At 40.7% G+C, this 19498-nt stretch overlaps 1 pseudogene; it reads right to left on the bottom strand.

The window, feature by feature from the left end:
* Positions 1-13920: 13920 nt before the first annotated feature.
* LOC128687726 (5S ribosomal RNA) lies at positions 13921-14040 on the bottom strand (annotated as a pseudogene).
* Positions 14041-19498: the final 5458 nt, after the last annotated feature.

Genomic DNA, 19498 nt, shown 5'->3' with positions numbered 1-19498 from the left:
ATTGAAGGCTGCAACTGAAACAGTTAGACACATGGAGACTAAGTCCTCCGATAAATCAGAAGAGAGACATGATGGAACTGTTTTTTATTTTTACTGAGTGCGTTAAAAGAAATAGAAAAGGTAATAAAGACGGCAAATTTCAAGCACGAGTTAAGAAGCAGAAATATGTTGGTCAGCCTGCAAAGATAGAGTCAGAGTCTCAAATGCTGACATCAATATGTACTGGTGAGTACGTATACATACATTCACGATCTTAGCACACACACACTCACAGACACGCATACACACAAACAAGCACACACTCGCAGACACGCACACCCAGGAGCTATGACTCGACCTCTACAACCACAAATAGTTGAGTACAAATAGGTGAGTACACTGACAAGCATTCCAACTTCTTATTCGCTGTCTTCCTTTCCAGTTCACTTTCTCACTGCACCTCGTCCAGGAAATGCCTCATGCCTGTGTAGAAAGGAGGACTACACAGGCATGAGGCAGTGGGACAGTGAACTGGAAGGGAAGACAGCAAATAAGATGAAATACGTGGCTGGAAAATGTCGGGAGGCATAGGAGAAATTTTACACCCAGAAGTGCAGAGAGGCGAACAAATATTGAAGGCAGAAAAATGTAGGAGAACAAGGAAGGGAGCAGAAATTACAGAAATCTGCATGCGTAAGAAGAGTGGCTCAACGACAGTTTGAGAATGACATAGCAATGAAAGCCAAATCCGACACAAAGTTGCTGTACAGCCATATCAGGAGAATGACAACAGTAAAGGTGCTAAAAAAGGCTGACGATGGAGGGACTGGAGGTCACAAGGAATGATCGAGAAGTCTGTGAGGTGCTTAGCAAAAATTATGAGGAAAGAAGGTCGTCTGAGATCAGCAGAGGTATAAGGCATCAGCCAGTGCTGGACACAATAAATATGACTGGAGAAATGGTGAAAAAACTACTGTTGACATATGTGAGGTAGAGATTTCGAAGGCATTCTGACTAACTAATATCTCTCTGTGGCCCAGGGAGAGGGATCAGAAGTACTGTGGAATGGAATGGAACACAGCAAATGTAGCACTAACATTTAAGAAAGGATACAAACAGGTGGCATTAAATTACAGGCCGCTGTCACTGATATGTACAGTATGTTAATGACAGAGTGGTGTGTACCTAGAAATGGGTGGGTTTATAAATGAACACCAGCACATCTTTAGAGATGGTCAATTACATCTCACAAACCCATTAAGAACTTTACTACAAATTAACAGAAGTAAAGCAGGGAAAAGAGTGCGTTAGGTAGATTTCTTAATTTTTGAACCGTAAGAACGCATTTGACACAGTACCGCATATAAGATGATTAAAAAAAGGTAAAGGAATAATAGGCAAGGCACTACAGTTGATCAAGGAATTTTTACCAGGCTGGAAACAAGTTATTGTCTGAGAGCAGGTGTCGAGTAACGAGTGTGGTTTCACATGGTTAAGTAGTATGATTACTGGTATTTTTTCTTTGCTTGAATGACATGATAAAAAGGATAGAGTTAGAGGTATCTCTGGTCGCAGACAATGTAAAAACTCATAACAATCAGGAAAGGTTACAACTGGACCGGAATAAGCTGCATGGTCAGAGGAGTAGCTATTGGAATTTATCCACAGCAAATACAAAGTTATGAAAGATGGAAATGAGCAAAGAAGACTGCAGACGAAGGACAGACTCGGAGGATGGGGGCAAAGGCTACATACCTCGCTCAGTACATTGCTCAGGGTGAGCAATGTATCGAGCATATCACCCGAGGCACACATCAACCTAATAACTTCTGCAGCAAATGTGTGTCTGGGAAATCTAAGATTACATTTCAGAAACTTAAGTAAGGAGTTATTCATTACACAGTTTATGACTTACGTCAAACCCAAATAGTTGCACCACTATGGAACTCTCACCTTATTAAGGATGTAAAGAAATTGAAGAAAGTGCTGAGATTTACAACGAGACTAGTACCGGAGCTAAGGAATATGTGCAGTGAGGAGAGACTAAGGAAGTTAAACTTGATGACATTGGGCGGTATGATAAAAACTGAGAAAATAGTGAGAGAAATTGATAGGGTGGACAGGAACACTCTTTAAGAGACGAGAAAAAGGAACACATGTGGAAGATGAAAACACAGATGAGCAGTCAGGAAATGGAACGATCTGGACAGTGGCGTCGTGGAAGCTGGATCCATGTATAGCTCAAAGAGGTGGGGTCAACTAGGCTCTTGAAGCCTTAAGAGATTGAACTTAGGAGCGACCAGCGAAAAGGTGGGGGCAGGAGTTGACTCAACCCCTGTAACCACATAGAGGTGAGTACAATCACAGAGATAAGTACACACACACACACACACACACACACACACACACACACACACACAACACACACAACACACAACACACAACACACAACACACAACACACAACACACATCACACAACACACAACACACAACACACAACACACCCACACACCCACCCACACCCACCCACCCACTCCGTCCTGCTCCACGTTGGCCTTTCATTAATCTCATTCAGCTGATGGATCATCCAGTCTCCTGAGCCGACGAGCCTCTGAAGTAAAGAGGCTCTAGATTAAATAACATTCTTCTTCGCCTAATGTTTTATAAGGTTTTCTTCATTTTAGAAATAATTACGCAATATCGGTTCCAGTACTGATCCTTGTGGAACCTCGGTTCCTACACTTGTCTATTCCAATGCCTCAAACCGGACAATCACCCTTCCTTTCTTTCCTCTTTGGCATTCTTTGATATATTGTAATGCTTTCCCTTTTATTATTGCCTGCTCCACCAGCTTATGTTCCAGTCTCTTATGCAGTACTGGCCCATCTGCTTTCATATCGTTCACTCATTCCTCTCGGTTTTACTTCGTTTCTTTTACTTTTGCATAAAACGTAAGCAAATTAGTCAGATAAGATATGCCATCTCTAAAACTCTGCTGATCACAAAATCAGTTTTTTCCACATGTTTCATTACTCTTCTGATTATCTTCCACAACATATTGCATGAAATGCATGTAAGTGTACTGATCTGTAGTTTATTGCTACTTGCTCGTCCCCATTCCTAAATACTGGGTTTGCTCGTTGTCTTCCACATCTCTGGCAGATGCCCAGTATCAAGTAACTTCCTGAGGGCTTTGGCTAGTGGTGTACACTGCTTTTGTTCCCACTTTCAGATTCATTAAAAAAATTTTTGTGGTAATATTGCCCTTAAGGTATCTAGCTCACTCGGTAGTTCTTTCAATTATTCTCCTGTTGTGTACAGTGTTACCAGTAACTGGTGGTGTAATCTGTTTCTTTGACATTTAGGTAATGCCAATATTTTCACCTAGAAAAACTTTTTTTTATTCTGGTAATAATCAGATTTCCTCCGAGGTTTTGTTGTTCGGCTTCTCCTTAATTCCCCTACTCTCAGATTTCTTAGCATTTTTTTGGCTAGATCTAAATTATTCTTCAATCTTATTGCTTGGTCCTTAACAGTTGTTTTCCGTCTGAGGTGACTGTATGGCAACTTTTGTTCAGACGTGGCATTTGATGCTGTGTCATTTTGTTATTCCTCCTCTTTTCGCTCCCATGCGAGTTCATTTTCTTTGCTTCTGTTTGCTTGTATGTTTTGTGCTATTCTTTTTCTATAATTTCTTCCGTTTTTTTCCACTTTACTTCTCAGCTTCTTTGTGTCGCCATGGGCTTTCATTTCTCTGCTTCTGGGTATGAACTTCTCTGTTTTCTGGCAATTTTTAGTTAAATGCTGCAGCATCTCATTTGCTGCCTTTCCTTTCAGTTCTCTTTCCCACTACCCTGCATTCAAGCATTCTCGCATTCCTCTGTAGTCTCCCCTTCTCAGGTCTGGCTTCTTCCTTACCTTCCCCACAATGCTCATGGCCATTTTTATTTGCACATAGTATTCGAAATTCAGCATTTCATTTTACCTAGATCAGATTCTCTTACAGTTAAAAATTATTCCTGCCTTGCTGGCTCATCTCCTTTTCACTCTCAGGTTGTATCGTTCCATCACCATCTCCATCATCTTAGCCCTCCCACGCCTCCAATTCCCCATGTGGATCCCAGTTCTCCTAGTCTATTTCCCTTGTGGCTAAAATGTTCCTCGATCAGTATTTTTTTATTGGTCATCTGGGCTCTACGCTTGCAGTTTGATGTCCATGATTGTTTCGTTGTTGTCGTATTGCTGTTTTGGTCTCCTTCTGTTTGATGGGAGGCTGTACCTCTGCTGTCATCACCTTAGATCCCCGAATCTTGAATGTGCCTACTATATAGTTATTTGATAATCCTTGATTCCTCTCATCTCCTCAAAACTCCACTGACTCTTGAATAAGGGTGCTATTCTTTTCCCGTCTCTATTCCCTCAATCACGAAAGCGCTGGGAATTTCACTTCTCCTTCACAGTGTTTGTTTTGCATATTTTAAAATCACCTGTTTACTGTGATCTTATTGCATATATATATATATATATATATATATATATATATATATATATATATATATATATATATATATATATATATATATGCATAACATGTCCTGGCCTGTTTCCACCAGTGTGTCACACTTGCTTATGTCATTAACTCCCGGTGCTACACCTTCACTTCTGATCCAGTGCATAGGTTCTGGTCGCAAGCTAAGGGACTGAATCTCATATGAACTCGATGATGTATTCTACCAATAATTTTAAATGTGCAGAAAAGCTTTGAAGGTCTGGCAAAAGGAAGAAAGAAGGAACACTGCAGCAGGCCTACTGGCCCATGCGAGGCACGTCCAAGTCACCTCCCGGCTTAAACCAGTGACCCACCTAGTCAGGTCAGGTCACACCCACTTAATGAAGGGGAACGGCATCAGACCTATTAGCACAAGCTAGTCAGGTCCAACTCACACCCACCCACACCCACTCATGTATTTATCCAAACTATATTTAAAACTACACAACGTTTTAGCTTCAATAACTGTACTCGGGAGTTTGTTCCACTCATCCACAACACTATTACCCAACCAGTGCTTTCCTATATCCTTCCTGAATCTGAATTTTTCCATCTTAAAATCATTACTGCGAGTCCTGTCTTGGCTAGATATTTTTAGCACGCTATTTACATTCCCTTTATTTATTCCTGTTTTCCATTTATACACCTCAATCATATCCCCCCTAATTCTACGCCTTTCTAGAGAGTGCAGATTCAGGGCCCTCAGTCTATCCTCATAGGGAAGATTTCTGATACATGGGATCAACTTTGTCATCCTCCTTTGTACGTTTTCCAGTGCATTTATATCCATTCTGTAATACGGTGACCAGAACTGTGCAGCATAATCTAAATGAGGCCTAACCAAAGATATATAGAGTTGAAGAACAACCTGAGGACTCCTATTATTTATGCTCCTTGATATGAAGCCAAGGATTCTGTTCGCTTTATTGCGAACACTTATGCACTGTTGTCTTGGTTTTAGATTACTGCTAACCAGAACTCCCAAATACTTTTCGCAATCAGTAATATTAAGATCTACATTATTTAGTTTATATGTGGCATGGTTATTTTCTTGTCCAATGTTTAGAACTTTGCATTTGTCTATATTAAACTGCATCTGCCACTTCTCCGACCACTGCATCAGTCTATTCAAATCTTCCTGGAGTGCTCTAATGTCCTCATTAGAATGAATTAGGCGACCTATTTTGGTGTCATCAGCAAACTTGCTTATGTCGCTATTTATTCCTTCATCAATGTCGTTTATATAAATTGTGAACATCAAAGAGCCCATCAGTGACCCCTGTGGAACACCACAGGGATGCATTCCCACTCTGATTTCTCCCCTTTGATGCAAACTCTCTGCTTCATATCTGCCAACCATGCCTCTACCCAGGAAAAAAAATTCTCCTCCTATACCGTGTGCCTTAATTTTCCACAAAGGCCTCTGGTGTGGAACTCTATCAAAAGCCTTACTGAAATACATATACAAAATATCATATTTATTCCATGACCTACCTCCTCAAATACCTTAGTGAAAAAAGTTAGTAAATTCGTATGGCAGGAACGCCCCTTTGTAAAACCGCGTTGAGAGTCATTTAATTAATTTATGCCTTTCAAGATGGCTACGAATTGCCTCGGCAATTATTGATTCCATAAATTTTCCCACTATGGAGGTAAGGCTTATTGGTCTATAGTTCGAAGCTAAGGACCTGTCTCCTGCTTTGTAAATAGTTATTGCATTTGCCATTTTCCACTTGTCTGGCACCATGCCAGTTTGTAGTGATATGTTGAAAAGATTAGCCAAAGGTTTGCTAAGCTCCTCTTTACGTTCCTTTAAAACCCTTGCAAACAGTTCATCAGGGCCTGGGGATTTGTTCAGTTTTAATTTCTCTATTTGTCTGAGGACCATGTCACTAGTTACTCTAATCGTGTATAGTTTATTATCGTCCTGTTCTACATAGTTTATCATCTCTGGAATGTCGCTAATATCTTCCTGAGTAAAAACTGAGAAGAAATAAGAGTTTAAAATTTCACACATTTCTTTACCACTGTCAGTGATCCGACCTGAGGTATTTTTGAGTGGGCCTATCTTGTCCCTAATCACACTTCTATATACCTAAAAGAAACCTTCTGGGTTAGTCTTCGAATCCCTTGCCACTTTAGCCTCATAATCTCTTTTAGCTTTTCTTATTCCTTTTTTATTTCTCTCTTTAATTGAATATATTGATTTCTTAACTGCCCATCCCCTCTTTTGATACGCCTATATATGCCTCTCTTTTGACCAATGAGATGTTTTAATCTATTGTTTATCCATTTGGGATCATTTTTGGTTGATCTAATTTCCCTACTTGGAAAATAAGTTGTCTGGGCAGCTAGAACTATGCTCTGAAAAACGTCATATTGGCAACCAGCACCACCTACCTGACAGTCAAGTTGTTCCAATTTAGCCCACCCAGGTAATTTCTCAGTCCCATGAAATCGGTCAAGCGGAAGTCTGGGACGGAAACTTGATTGCTTGTGATCACTTTTCCTAAGCTCATCATTAACCTAAAGATTATTAATTAGTGATTCCTTGTTGGCAAGAACCAAGTCTAGCAGATTGTTTCCTCTAGTTTGTTCTGTAACAAACTGTTTTAAAAAGCAATCCTGAATCGTATCAAGAAAGTCACCAGATTAAAGATTTCCTGTCATAGTGTTCCAGTCAATTTGTGTAAAGTTAAAATTTCCCATTAACAAGCTCATCTATCTTATTTCTTAGACTCCTACTATTAGTATAGTAAACCTTAAGGAGCTAGTCACTCTCTGCCCTCTACTGTCTCTGTCATCAACACCAGCTTCTGAGAAGCACACTTTCTGTCTAACATTCCTCTCTCTGTTACAGAAATTTTGTTTCATAAATCTAAATATATGATGCAGACATTAAGTCAGTGCAAAGAATTCTAAAGTCTTCAAAATAACTCAGACATAAACAATAAATTAAGAAATAAACAATATTACATAAGAAAACTGCAGTGTTTTCCTATGCGGTTAGCTCTTCACAATTTGAAAGTAATGGAATTTTCAGATATACTGTGTAACTGGAAGTACGTAAGAGTACACGAGAGTCCATGGAGAAAAATAGCCAGATACCCTACATCTGTACACCCTCAGGCTTAATCTGCAATCAAAATCATATTTATAGTCAAACTTTTTAAATATTTGGAAACTTCCTCTAATATTTTAAACTTAATATCAGAGATTGTTTTTTTTTTTGATCCCAAAACATTAAAGTTCTTTAAGCCAGCTGCTGTTTATTTCCGATGAAGGTGATTCTCAGTACATTATTCAACCGTTCTTAATTGTAAGATAATAGCTAGATAAGCAGAGAGAAACTCAGAGGCAGATATTGTTTTGCAAAGAAATATAGATAAAATAATTGGCTGTAATAGACAGAATCAGAAGGAGAATTGCAGCGTGGAGATATACACAATATTGTCAAGTAAGATAACTGATTCAATATTTTCTTAGCACTGTAAGTATGTAACAAATAAATCAATGACAACGATGATTAAGACAGCAGAGTTATACATGACTACAACAACTACAACGACAATAACAAGAAGAGCAACAACAACAAAGATAAATATAAGACACCATTGGCAAAATGTAGCGAATTAAGCGAGTCTGTAATGTAATTTGCTCTTGCTCTTGTGTCACGTAGCTCGGTTGGTAGAGTACTCAGCTCTCACACTGAATCAACCATACCACGGATGGGGTTAGAACCCGCGATCAGAGAGTCACAAAACTCCAGACCGACGCGTTAGCCACTGGGCCAGCTGGCTACAATAAAATTCATCCAACTAGGTATATTTCTACACCATAGGAAGGTTAGCATAGGCACCAGTGTAACCACAAATGCAAGTTTTTACAGACGAATCTCCCGCTAGCGTGGCCATGACGAACTCTAGCTCAAGCTTTGAGGGGATTTGAGCTAGAGTTCGTCACGGCCACGTTAGCGGGAGATTCCACTGTAAAAACTTGCATTCGTGGGCACAGTGGTGCCTATGCTAACCTTCCTATGGTGTAGAAATATACATAGTTGGATGGATATTATTGTAGCTAGCTGGCCCAGTGGCTATCGCGTCGGTCTGGAGTTTTGTGACTCTGATCGCAGGTTTTAACCCCACCCGTGATATGATTTGTTTGCAATCGTGTCATTATGATTTCGTGAGTCACACACTGAATGTCCATGGTTCAATCCCCGGTACGGGTGGAAACATTGGGCGCATTTCCTTAGGACATTTGCTGTCCCTGTTCACCGAGCGGCAAGTAGGTACCTGAGTGGGAGTCGACCGGTGTGGGTCACATTCTGGGGGACAAGATAAACCTAATTTGCCCGAAATGCTCAGCATAACCAGGGGCTTTGTATATAGAATGTTATGTAGATGTTAGCTAGTTCTATATAAGTTGTATCAAATGCTTGTAGAAATAACGAATATTATTACTATTATTTTTCTACCTTGGTCTGAGTCTGGCTGTGATTATTCTTGCTTGTCCTGAGTCCGGCTGTAATGATTCTAGCTTGGCCTGTATTACGATTTCAGGTATAATATGGCCTGCGACCTGGTCATAATGGAATTCAAAGTGGAGCAAACAAAACGCAACAATAGTATATGGCTTATATGTTCCTTAACCAGATATAATTTGCAGTTATATACAAATATGCACACTATGTACAGAGGTGGAATAGTAAGTGTACCACATGGTGGCAAAAGATTCCTGAAGCAGAAGCCAGAGTGCACCATTCTCAACCAGCAGCTCAGTCAAGTCTATGAATTCGCTCGGCACAAGTGAACCACGTTGCTTCAGCTTTGACTGGCTTGTCTGTTATTGGCCAGTGAACCAAGGTACCGATTTAACGTGGGGCACCTATTGATCGTTAAACCCTTAGCACCTGGTTCACTGGTTGGGAGGCAGCCTGTGTGGGAGTGTGACATAGGCTAAATGAAATGTTACATACTCGTAGCATTCCACAGCCTGAGTCTAACTGACGATTTTAGATTGGCTTGAGTCAGTGATGATTCTAGCTTGGTCTGAGACTGTGATGATTCTAGCTAGGTCTGAGTCTGTGATGATTTTAGCTTGGCCTGAGATTGTGATGATTCTAGCTAGGCCTGAGTCTGTGATGATTCTAGCTAGGCCTGAGTCTGTGATGATTTTAGCTAGGCCTGAGTCTGTTATGATTCTAGCTTGGCCTGAGTGTTATTGTACTGATTGTAGCTTGGTTTAAGTCTGACTCTCATGATTGTAGTTTATTTTACGTCTCGTTGTGATGATTTTGGGTTGGCCCGAGTCTGGCAAGACCAACACATGTAATGATTCTGGCCAGAGTAAGACCGAGCCAACTTCTCGCCTCTGTCACTTTTATGATGATTTGCTCCCTAGCTCCCCAAAAAATCGAGAGGAATGCCCGAACTGAGAAATCGTAATTACAAAACTTCTAAATTAATTCTCTGGCGCGCCTTCCTCCACTACCACAGAGAAGATGTGGTGTTTATGTGTTTTGCTCTCTCTGTCTCTGTTTTTCTTTCTCTCTGTTTATCTGTGTCTATCTCTCTTTCTCTATTATATATATATATATATATATATATATATATATATATATATATATATATATATATTTTTATCACCTTTCACCTTTTACTCCTCACTCCCCGCTTCACACACTCCGCCTCTCACTCCCCGCCTCTCACTCCCCGCTTCACACTCCGCCTCTCACTCCCCGCCTCTCACTCTTCACCTCTCACGTCTCACCTTTCACTCTGCGCCTCTCACCCTTCACTTTTCACCTGTCTCTCCTCTACAAAAAGTGAGGTAGGCTCAAGTTATCGACACGTGAATCTTTGAAGGATTACCGGGAATTATATATTTTTTGCAACACTTGCAGAGCATGAATCAATGGATGGAGGGTCGTAGCAATGGATGGAGAGAGAGAGTGAAAGGTTGCAACAGAAGGGGAGGAAGGGAAGGAGTGAGATAGCAATGATGAGTGAAGGGTGTTGAAGGCATATATATATACATATATATATATATATATATATATATATATATATATATATATATATATATATATATATATATATATATATATATATATAATGTTGTCTTTGTTTATTATTGTTGTAAGCTTATCTAAAATATATTTAGTTATATTAGGCTAAATTAAATTACGCTTGTTATAAGGTTCGGTATGTTTTCTAAGGTCCTTTTGGTACAAAATTATTAATTTTTGCATTAACATTAACGAGAGAAATGTCTTTAAATGTATAAGAACAAATTTTAGAAAGGACTTAATTTTAAATGAGTTCTTGCTAGTTAACCAATTGTACTTATTCGGCATGACTCGTCCACTCTCTCCTTTTTCCATAACCTTTATCGTATCTCTTCTTAAAGCTATGTATAGATCCTGCATCCACTACATCCGTCTCCAGACTGTTCCACTTCCTGACAACTCAGTGATTGAAGAAGTACTTCCTAACATCCCTGAGATTCATCTGAGTTTTCAACTTCCAGCTGTGACCCCTTGTTGCGGTGTCCCATCTAAACATTTTGTCCCTATCCACATTGTCAGATCCTCTCGGTATTTTATGTCGTTATCATGTCCTTCCCTATATCTCCTGTCCTCCAGTGTTGTCAGGATAGTTCTCTTAACCTCTTCTCGTAGAACATACCCCCTCACCTCCGTGACTATTCTTGTTGCAAACCTTCGCACACCTGGTCAAACACTTGACGTGTTTGACCAGGTGTGCGTTCCATACTGGTGCTGCATATTCCAATATGGGCCTGACGTACACGGTGTACAGTGTCGTGAATAACTCTTTACTTAGATCTCGAAGCGCTATTCTTAGGTTTGCCAGGCGCCCGTATGCTGCAGCAGTTATTTGGTTGATGTGCTCCTCAGATGTGCTCGGCATGGTGCTCACCCCAAGATCCTTTTCCTTGAATGAGTTTTGCAGCCTTTGACCTCTTGGGTTGTACTCCGTCTGTGGTCTTCTTTGTTGTTCCCAAGCTTCATAACTTTCCACTTGCTTGGGGTTAAACTCTATGAGCAATTTGTCGGACCAGGCTTGCAGTCTGTGCAGATCCCCTTGCAGGCTTACCTAATCCTCTTCCACTTATATTCTCCTCATTAGGTTCACATATAAAAGAAACAGCACCAGATCTAAGACAGATCATTTTGGAACCCCACTCGACACATGCACCCACTCTGACACCTCGTCTCGTGCCAGCACACGTTTCCTTCCTGTCAGGTATTCTCAGATCAAATGCAGTACTTTCCCTGATATTTCTGCCTTCTCTAGCTTTTCAACCAGTTTCTTGTGTGGTACTGTGCCGAAAATCTTCTTGAAGATTGAGACACATATGCAGTATATGGGAATCTTTATTCAGGAAACGTTTCGCCACACAGTGGCTTCATCAGTCCAATACAAAGAGGAAGGCGTAAGGAGAGGAGGAGAATGAGGTAATCAGTCCCTCAGCCTGGACTCGATGTGTTCAGTCCATCAATAAAGATTCCCATATGCTGCATAAGTGTCTCAATCTTCAACTTGTCGGTTTTTCAAATCATTCATCACAACTGTCAGACACTGCAGCATCATGGGATCTTGTTACAAAGAATTCTTCAACACTTGTTCAACCTTTGGACGAAGACCTACTTCGACTAGTGGATGGTACCACTATGACCCCGCCTCCGCCTGCTTCACCTCACCTCACTACAGTATATAAGCCACGTCTACGGCCCTATGCTGTACATTCTACAAGATTGATGGACTGAACACATCGACTCCAGGCTGAGGGACTGATTACCTCATTCTCCTCCTCTCCTTACGCCTTCCTCTTTGTATTGGACTGATGAAGCCACTGTGTGGCGAAACGTTTCCTGAATAAAGATTCCCATATGCTGCATAAGTGTCTCAATCTTCAACTTGTCGGTTTTTCAAACCATTCATCACAACTGTCAGACACTGCAGCATCATGGGATCTTGTTACAAAGAATTCTTCAACACTTGTTCAACCTTTGGACGAAGACCTACTTCGACTAGTGGATGGTACCACTATGACCCCGCCTCCACCTGCTTCACCTCACCTCACTACAGTATATAAGCCACGTCTACTGCCCTATGCTGTACATTCTACAAGATTGATGGACTGAACACATCGACTCCAGGCTGAGGGACTGATTACCTCATTATCCTCCTCTCCTTACGCCTTCCTCTTTGTATTGGACTGATGAAGCCACTGTGTAGCGAAACGTTTCCTGAATAAAGATTCCCGTATGCTGCATAAGTGTCTCAATCTTCAACTTGTCGGTTTTTCAAACCATTCATCAAAACCTTCTTACAGTCCAAGAAGATGCAGTCTACCCACCCTTCTCTCTCCTGTGTGTGTGTGTGTGTGTGTGTGTGTGTGTGTGTGTGTGTGTGTGTGTGTGTGTGTGTGTGTGTGTGTGTGTGTGTGTGTGTGTGTGCTTTTCTATTTGTACTTATATTTATTTTTTCAGGTGTCGAGTCACAGTTTCTAGTCTAGCCTTTTTGAAACATCTTGTCCCTATCCACCTTGTCAATTCCTGTCAGCATTTCATAAAGCGTTATCATGTCCCTCCCTCCCATCCCTCATGTCCTCTAGTGTCGCCAGGTCCATTTCCATTAACCTCCTTCAGTTCAGCTCTGGAACTAGTTTTGTTGAAAACCTTTGAGCTTTCTCTAATTTCTTGACGTGCTTGACCAGGTCAAGATTCCATACTCTTGCTGCATACTTAAATATGGGCCTGACGTAGACGGTGTACAGAGTCTTGAATGATTCCTTACTAAAGTGTTAAACCACTATTCTTAGATTTGGCAGGCGCCCTTAGGCTGCATCAGTTATTTGGTTGCTGTGCGCCTCAGATGTGCTCGGTATTATACTCACCCTAAGATCCTTTTCCTTGTGGGAGATTTTCAGTCTTTGGCCTCCTAGCCTGTACTCTATCTGTGGTCTTCTTTGACTTTCCCCATCCATTTGCTAGACCATGCTTGCAGGCTGCTCAGATCCCTTTGTAGTGCTACCTGATCCTTATTTGTTTGAATTCTTCGTATTAGCTTCACATCGTCTACAAACAGGGATACTTCTGAATCCATCCCTTCCGAACGTCATTTCAATCACAAAAACCAGAAATAGCACAGGCCCTAAGACTGACCCCTGCAGAACTCCGCTCATCATAGGCGCCCGCTCTGACCCGTATTCGTGTACAATAACTCGTTGTGTCCTTCCTGTCAAGTATTCTCTGATCCACTGCACTGCTTTTCCTGTTACTCCTGCCAGGAGTTTACCTGGAGAGAGTTCCGGGGGTCAACGCCCCCGCGGCCCGGTTTGTGAGCAGGCCTCAAAAAATTTATGCTAACAGCATTTGGTGTTCCCAGGCGGTCACCCATCCAAGTACTAACCAAACCCAATGTTGCTTAACTTCGCTGATTGGACGAGAAGCGGTGCGTTCAACGTGGTATGGCCTGCTCCTCTACTTTTACACTAATCTGTTGTGTGGAACTGTGTGTGTACTCACCTAGTTGTGGTTGCAGGGGTCGAGTCATAGCTCCTGGCCCCGCCTCTTCTCTGGCTGCTCCTGGGTCACTCTCCTTGAACCATGCGCTTTATCATACCTCTGCTTAAAGCTATGAACGGATCCTGCCTAAACTACATCGCTTCCCAAACTATTCCACTTCCTGACTACTCTGTGGCTGAAGAAATACTTCCTAACATCCGTGTGATTCATCTGAGTCTTCAACTTCCAACTGTGTCCCCTTGTTCCTTATTAAGATGGCGGAATGCTGTTCTTAGGTTTGCTAGGCGCCCATATGCTGCAGCAGTTATTTGGTTGATGTGCGCCTCAGAAGATGGGTCTGGTGTTATTTGCACCCCAAGATCCTTTTCTTTGAGTGAGATTTGTAGTCTTTGGGCCCCCTAGACTGTACTCCGTCTGCAGTCTTCTTTGCCCTTCCCCAATCTTCATGACTTTGCACTTGGTGGGGTTGAACTCCAGGAGCCAATTACTGGACGAGGCCTACAGCCTGTCAAGGTACCTTTGTAGTTCTGCCTGGTCCTCGTCCGATTGAATTCTTCTCATCAACTTCACATCATCTGCAAACAGGGACACTTCGGAGTCTATTCCTTCAGTCATGTCGTTCACTAATACCAGAAACAGCACCGGTCCTAGGACTGACCTCTGTGGAACCCCACTCGTCACAGGCCCCCACTCTGTCACCTCCCACGTATGTGTATGTGTGTGTGTGTGTAGCTGTAGCAACCATATTACCACTTCAGTGTTAATGTCAACAATCGGATGTCTATTCCTCTCGCGTACTTCATGTTGCTGGCTTCAAAACATTGCCGCCTCCCAGCTTAGGATACAAGCATATGACCTCCTTTGTGTTAAAATGATATAAAAAAAGGAGTTTAAAAACATTACATTTTGTTTTAGTTCCGTCATTTCTATTTCTTTCATTTGTTCTTGCAATTTTCAAAGATTTATTAAAAAAGATCTGGGTAGCCAAGAGGATGCCGAGAAACTAAAAAATTACGCTATCAGTGATACCAACGCTATGGAATCGTTTTTATCCTCCTTATATATTACATAATATGGAAAATAGACAGAACAGAATACTTGGGTAGATATGCCGTGCTAACAGTATTAAGATAAAACCTTTACCTTCAACTAATGTTAAATGTGCACATAAATAAACAAGTTAGCTAATGTATACAGTACCACCATCGAGGCTAAAACGATACTTTCCATTTTTACGTTGTTACAAATACATTTTTCTTCTTCTTTCTTCTGGGGTTTCAACATCTAGGGGATATTGGCATCGGTCTTTAAAATACGCTGCATATTATCACTCAGTAGTACTTTATTAACTAAAGTAGTGTGTAGACGGCTGTCTGCTCATTAGAAACCCTAGCATCATACAACAAGTGCGTACGAGGCCAGTATTTTGCATACACCGCTTCGTCAAAGGCTTTCATTTCCTTTGACACACTTCAAAGACGCTCGATTTAAACCTTCAGAATAAACCAAAACTTCTACATTTATCTTCATATCATAAAAAAATTAAAGATTCTTAAGTAATTTCCAGCCCCAGAGGCGGAATAAATCCTTGCCTTCTTGATTATACTAAATGAGAATTAACTGCTACCAAATCCTCTCTGCCCACAGAGAATGACACGAGAGCCAGGGAGGATCGCGAGGGATTTTCATTTCAACAGGTATAACATTAATTATGGAAGTTTCAACTTGCATTCAAGCCTGTGCAGCCTCCGGTTGCAAATGTTGCTATAAAGTTTTCGAACCATGGTTAATATTACTAGCTCCACGAGTAGAAATATTCCTAACAGTGGTCATAATAACAAGAGCAGTAATAATGGAAACAAACACATATGCAGTTTAATGTGCTCCTTTACTGACAACGTTACGCCCACACAGTGGGCTTTTTCAAGTCACAAACAGATCTACCTGGGGTGACTTGAAAAAGCCCACTGTGTGGGCGAAACATTGTCAATAAAGGATCATATTAAATGCATATGTGTTTATGTTTCCATTGTGTCGGTATTTTATACCATTTATTTTCAGTAGTAATAATATTTAAGAAAAATGAGAGTGATAGTGGGGTCAATGGAAATTACATCAGCAAAAACGTAAGGGCTATTTTGGCATGAGTAATGACAAAGCTCATTTAGCTCAGAACCGAAGGAACATAGGATCGATTCCAAGGCTAGACAAGGAAGAGGGTTAAATCTCCTCACATTTTTTGCCTCTCTTCATCTAGTGGTTAAGTAGATACTCGGGAATTAGTAGGCAGTTGCGAATGACATCCTAGATAGGAGCACCAAAGAACTTTAGTTAAAACAAGTCACACTACTTGGCTTTATTGTGCTATCCTGATGAATTAACCATCTGGGGTAAATAATAATATTATTATTATTATTATTATTATTATTAAAACAGTGGAAAATATACATGAAACATTTGGCAGCATCAAAGAGAATAAATAGTTTTAAGTTTTAAAGTAAATTTGCTAAAAATAAACAAGAGATGAAGGAAAAATTATATAAAATTGTCGAGGAAAAAAAATGCATGAAAAATATTTCGTACCTGCTTGCAGCTTCAGGTGCTGAGGTGCGGCCAATTAGGCAGATTGGGGTGTGTGTGTGTGTGTGTGTGTGTGTGTGTGTGTGTGTGTGTGTGTGTGTGTGTGTGTGTGTGTGTGTGTGTGTGTGTGTGTGTGTGTGTGTGTGCGTGTGTAGAGGAGATACCGTGGAGGAGTGTAAAGAAGGTATCACCTGAACACCTTTCTTCCTCTTCCTTCCTCTTCCTTCCTCTCCCTCTCCTTCTTCCTCCCTCCCTCCCTCTCCCTCTCTCTCTCTCTCTCTCTCTCTCTCTCTCTCTCTCTCTCTCTCTTTACACAGAGTTTTACAAGGTTAGGTTTAGGGTTCCTAATTTTATATACAATCCAAGAGCTGTTACCTGCATCAGCTCTCTCTCTTTCCTCTTTCTCTCCAAACCCCTATATCTCTCTATTATGTCTGCTTTCTCCAGTTTCCGTGTCACAAAGAAGTGAGGATGTTCACAATAATATGATTATTTTCTATTAGAGTCTTAGAGTAAGTGAATTTCTTAGTGAAGAGGCTTTGAAAACCTGTTTTGTGTAACCTTAATGTCCCATAGGAGGTTGGTGAGGTACCACGGGACATGTCACGAGAGACTGAGATGGTCAGAGGTATGACAAAACAACATCAATTGGAAACTAGCAGCTCTTTTTGCTGCAATAGGAAACAGGATCTTATATTGTCAACAAACACTAGTGTCGCTGCTATTGCATCTTCTATTTCAGTTTAGACTCAGAGTTTGCCACAGATGCGGCTAGCTTATTGCGCACCCCATATCCATCCTGTGAACGGATAATGTTCAAGAGAGTTGCCATAGAGGGTCTGTCAAACTGCCAGAAGTGCTTGTAATGAAGTCTAAGCTGGGCTACTACAACGTCAGTCGTTCACATTGCGAGTTACTCCATCAACGTACTGATATACGTTCATGTTATCATAGTTGGTTATAAATCTACTCAGGCTTCTAACTGTATTCCTATAACATTCAGTTTCATTATTTACTTCTCTCCTCATTATTCCTAATGCTAGACACAGATGTACCAAAGTTGTATTCTACATTTTCCTTCAGAGTACTTTTCATGGCTCGCATATCATCTTTATCATGAAGAAATTCAGTGTGTGATTGAATCTATAACAATTGTGCATTAGCTTCATTTTCTCGGATTTTCAAGAATATATATCTGGCTTCTCCAAACCTGTTGCATGTCCAAGCCCCTAGGGTTAAAAAAGTATCTCCTTTACACCCCATACCTCCAAGCAAGCTTTCCTACGACGATCGCTATCCCTCCTGTCCAACCCAGATTCATACGCTCTCCTAGTCCTTCTATTTTTCTCTACCCTCTCTAAATGTCCAAACCACATCAATAACCCTTCCTCACCCTCTAACTAATATTTTTCGTGACTCCACACCATCTAATCACAAACTCCAAATTCTCTGAAATTTTCTTTTCACCACACGTTGCCCCAAAACACGACATCTTTACTGTTTCCAGCCTCCTCAGCACTACAACATTCAAAACCCACGCACCACCCACCTGTTTGCCTTTGGAAATTCTGTGTCCACCTCATCCCTCATACAACCATCTCCTAACAAGTCCACTTTCAAATATTTGAAGACATTAACTTTATCCATACTCCCTCCCTCTTATCTAATATAAAATCTCTCATTTCCTATATTTTTTGATAATCTCATTAGCTTGCTCTTTCACAATTTTTCTTAAGATTTCTTCATTTACATACACTCTCAAATTCATGCGCTATATTTTGCAACTTCTCGGACGCTCAAAAGAAAGTAATGTCATCGGCATAAAAGCAACCGTGACAACTCCCACTCCTTATATTCTGAATCCCTAAGTGGTCATGTGCAGGTTCAACTTCAGTGACCTAAGCCCGACTTTTGTTCCACCTATTTTTACTCAACAGTAGATCAGCACCCCTTTGTGCTCCGCTGTGTAAGCTTATTATTCTCCCATCTACGATATGAGTAAGCTTACTCAAGAGCCCCCGTACACCTACTATCCTACCAACGATACCCTGTGTAAGTCTACTCAGCAAGAACCCAGCCCACCTGTGCTCCATTTACAATACTCTGTGGACCTACTCAACATGAGCCAAGCACTCTCTGCGTTCCATCTACGAACTACTGCGTAGGTGTACTCAACATTGAACTTATTGTCAATGTGTTTATAGTTTATTAAACAAAACTGTAATTCAGACAGATATAACTACATGTTGGGTGAGACTGTAATGCAAACACAAATTTGTTGCAATATAATCAACCAAAAAAAATCCACCAAAGACGAGAGACTCACATGAGTACATGTATATAGCTCACTATTCAACAACACACGATAGAGAGAAGAAAATGATCTCTTTACGATGAGGGGCAATTAATATGAAAAAACATTACGCAGATTAGACTAAGAGGAAAAGTATGACGTCTGAGGCTGGAACCAACACACACGTATCGTCAAACTGTTAAATGTTATAATTGTTTTGCATCAACAGATTAATGCCGTAACTACACTCCGTCAATAGTAGAGCTAGTCTGGAATAAAACTAGTTTTTGTCACATTATCACGCTCTATGAAGTCATAGATCCAAAGATTTTTTTTGAGCCACTATAGAAATCATTCCAACTCAGAAAATTATCATGGATTCAAACAAATTATAAGTTAATATACTAATGTAACGAGAGCAAAGTGAATTGTAAACAAGAGCAAATAGGAACCAAAATCTCCTAACCACGTTTATAAAAATTCTGCTAAAACAATAGCAAAATACGAAGAGTCAAAGGTGATGATGAAATAATCAGATCA

Source organism: Cherax quadricarinatus, unplaced genomic scaffold, assembly GCF_038502225.1.
Source record: "Cherax quadricarinatus isolate ZL_2023a unplaced genomic scaffold, ASM3850222v1 Contig1145, whole genome shotgun sequence".
Lineage (NCBI taxonomy): Eukaryota > Metazoa > Arthropoda > Malacostraca > Decapoda > Parastacidae > Cherax > Cherax quadricarinatus.
This window is presented reverse-complemented; position numbering and strand designations above follow the sequence as displayed.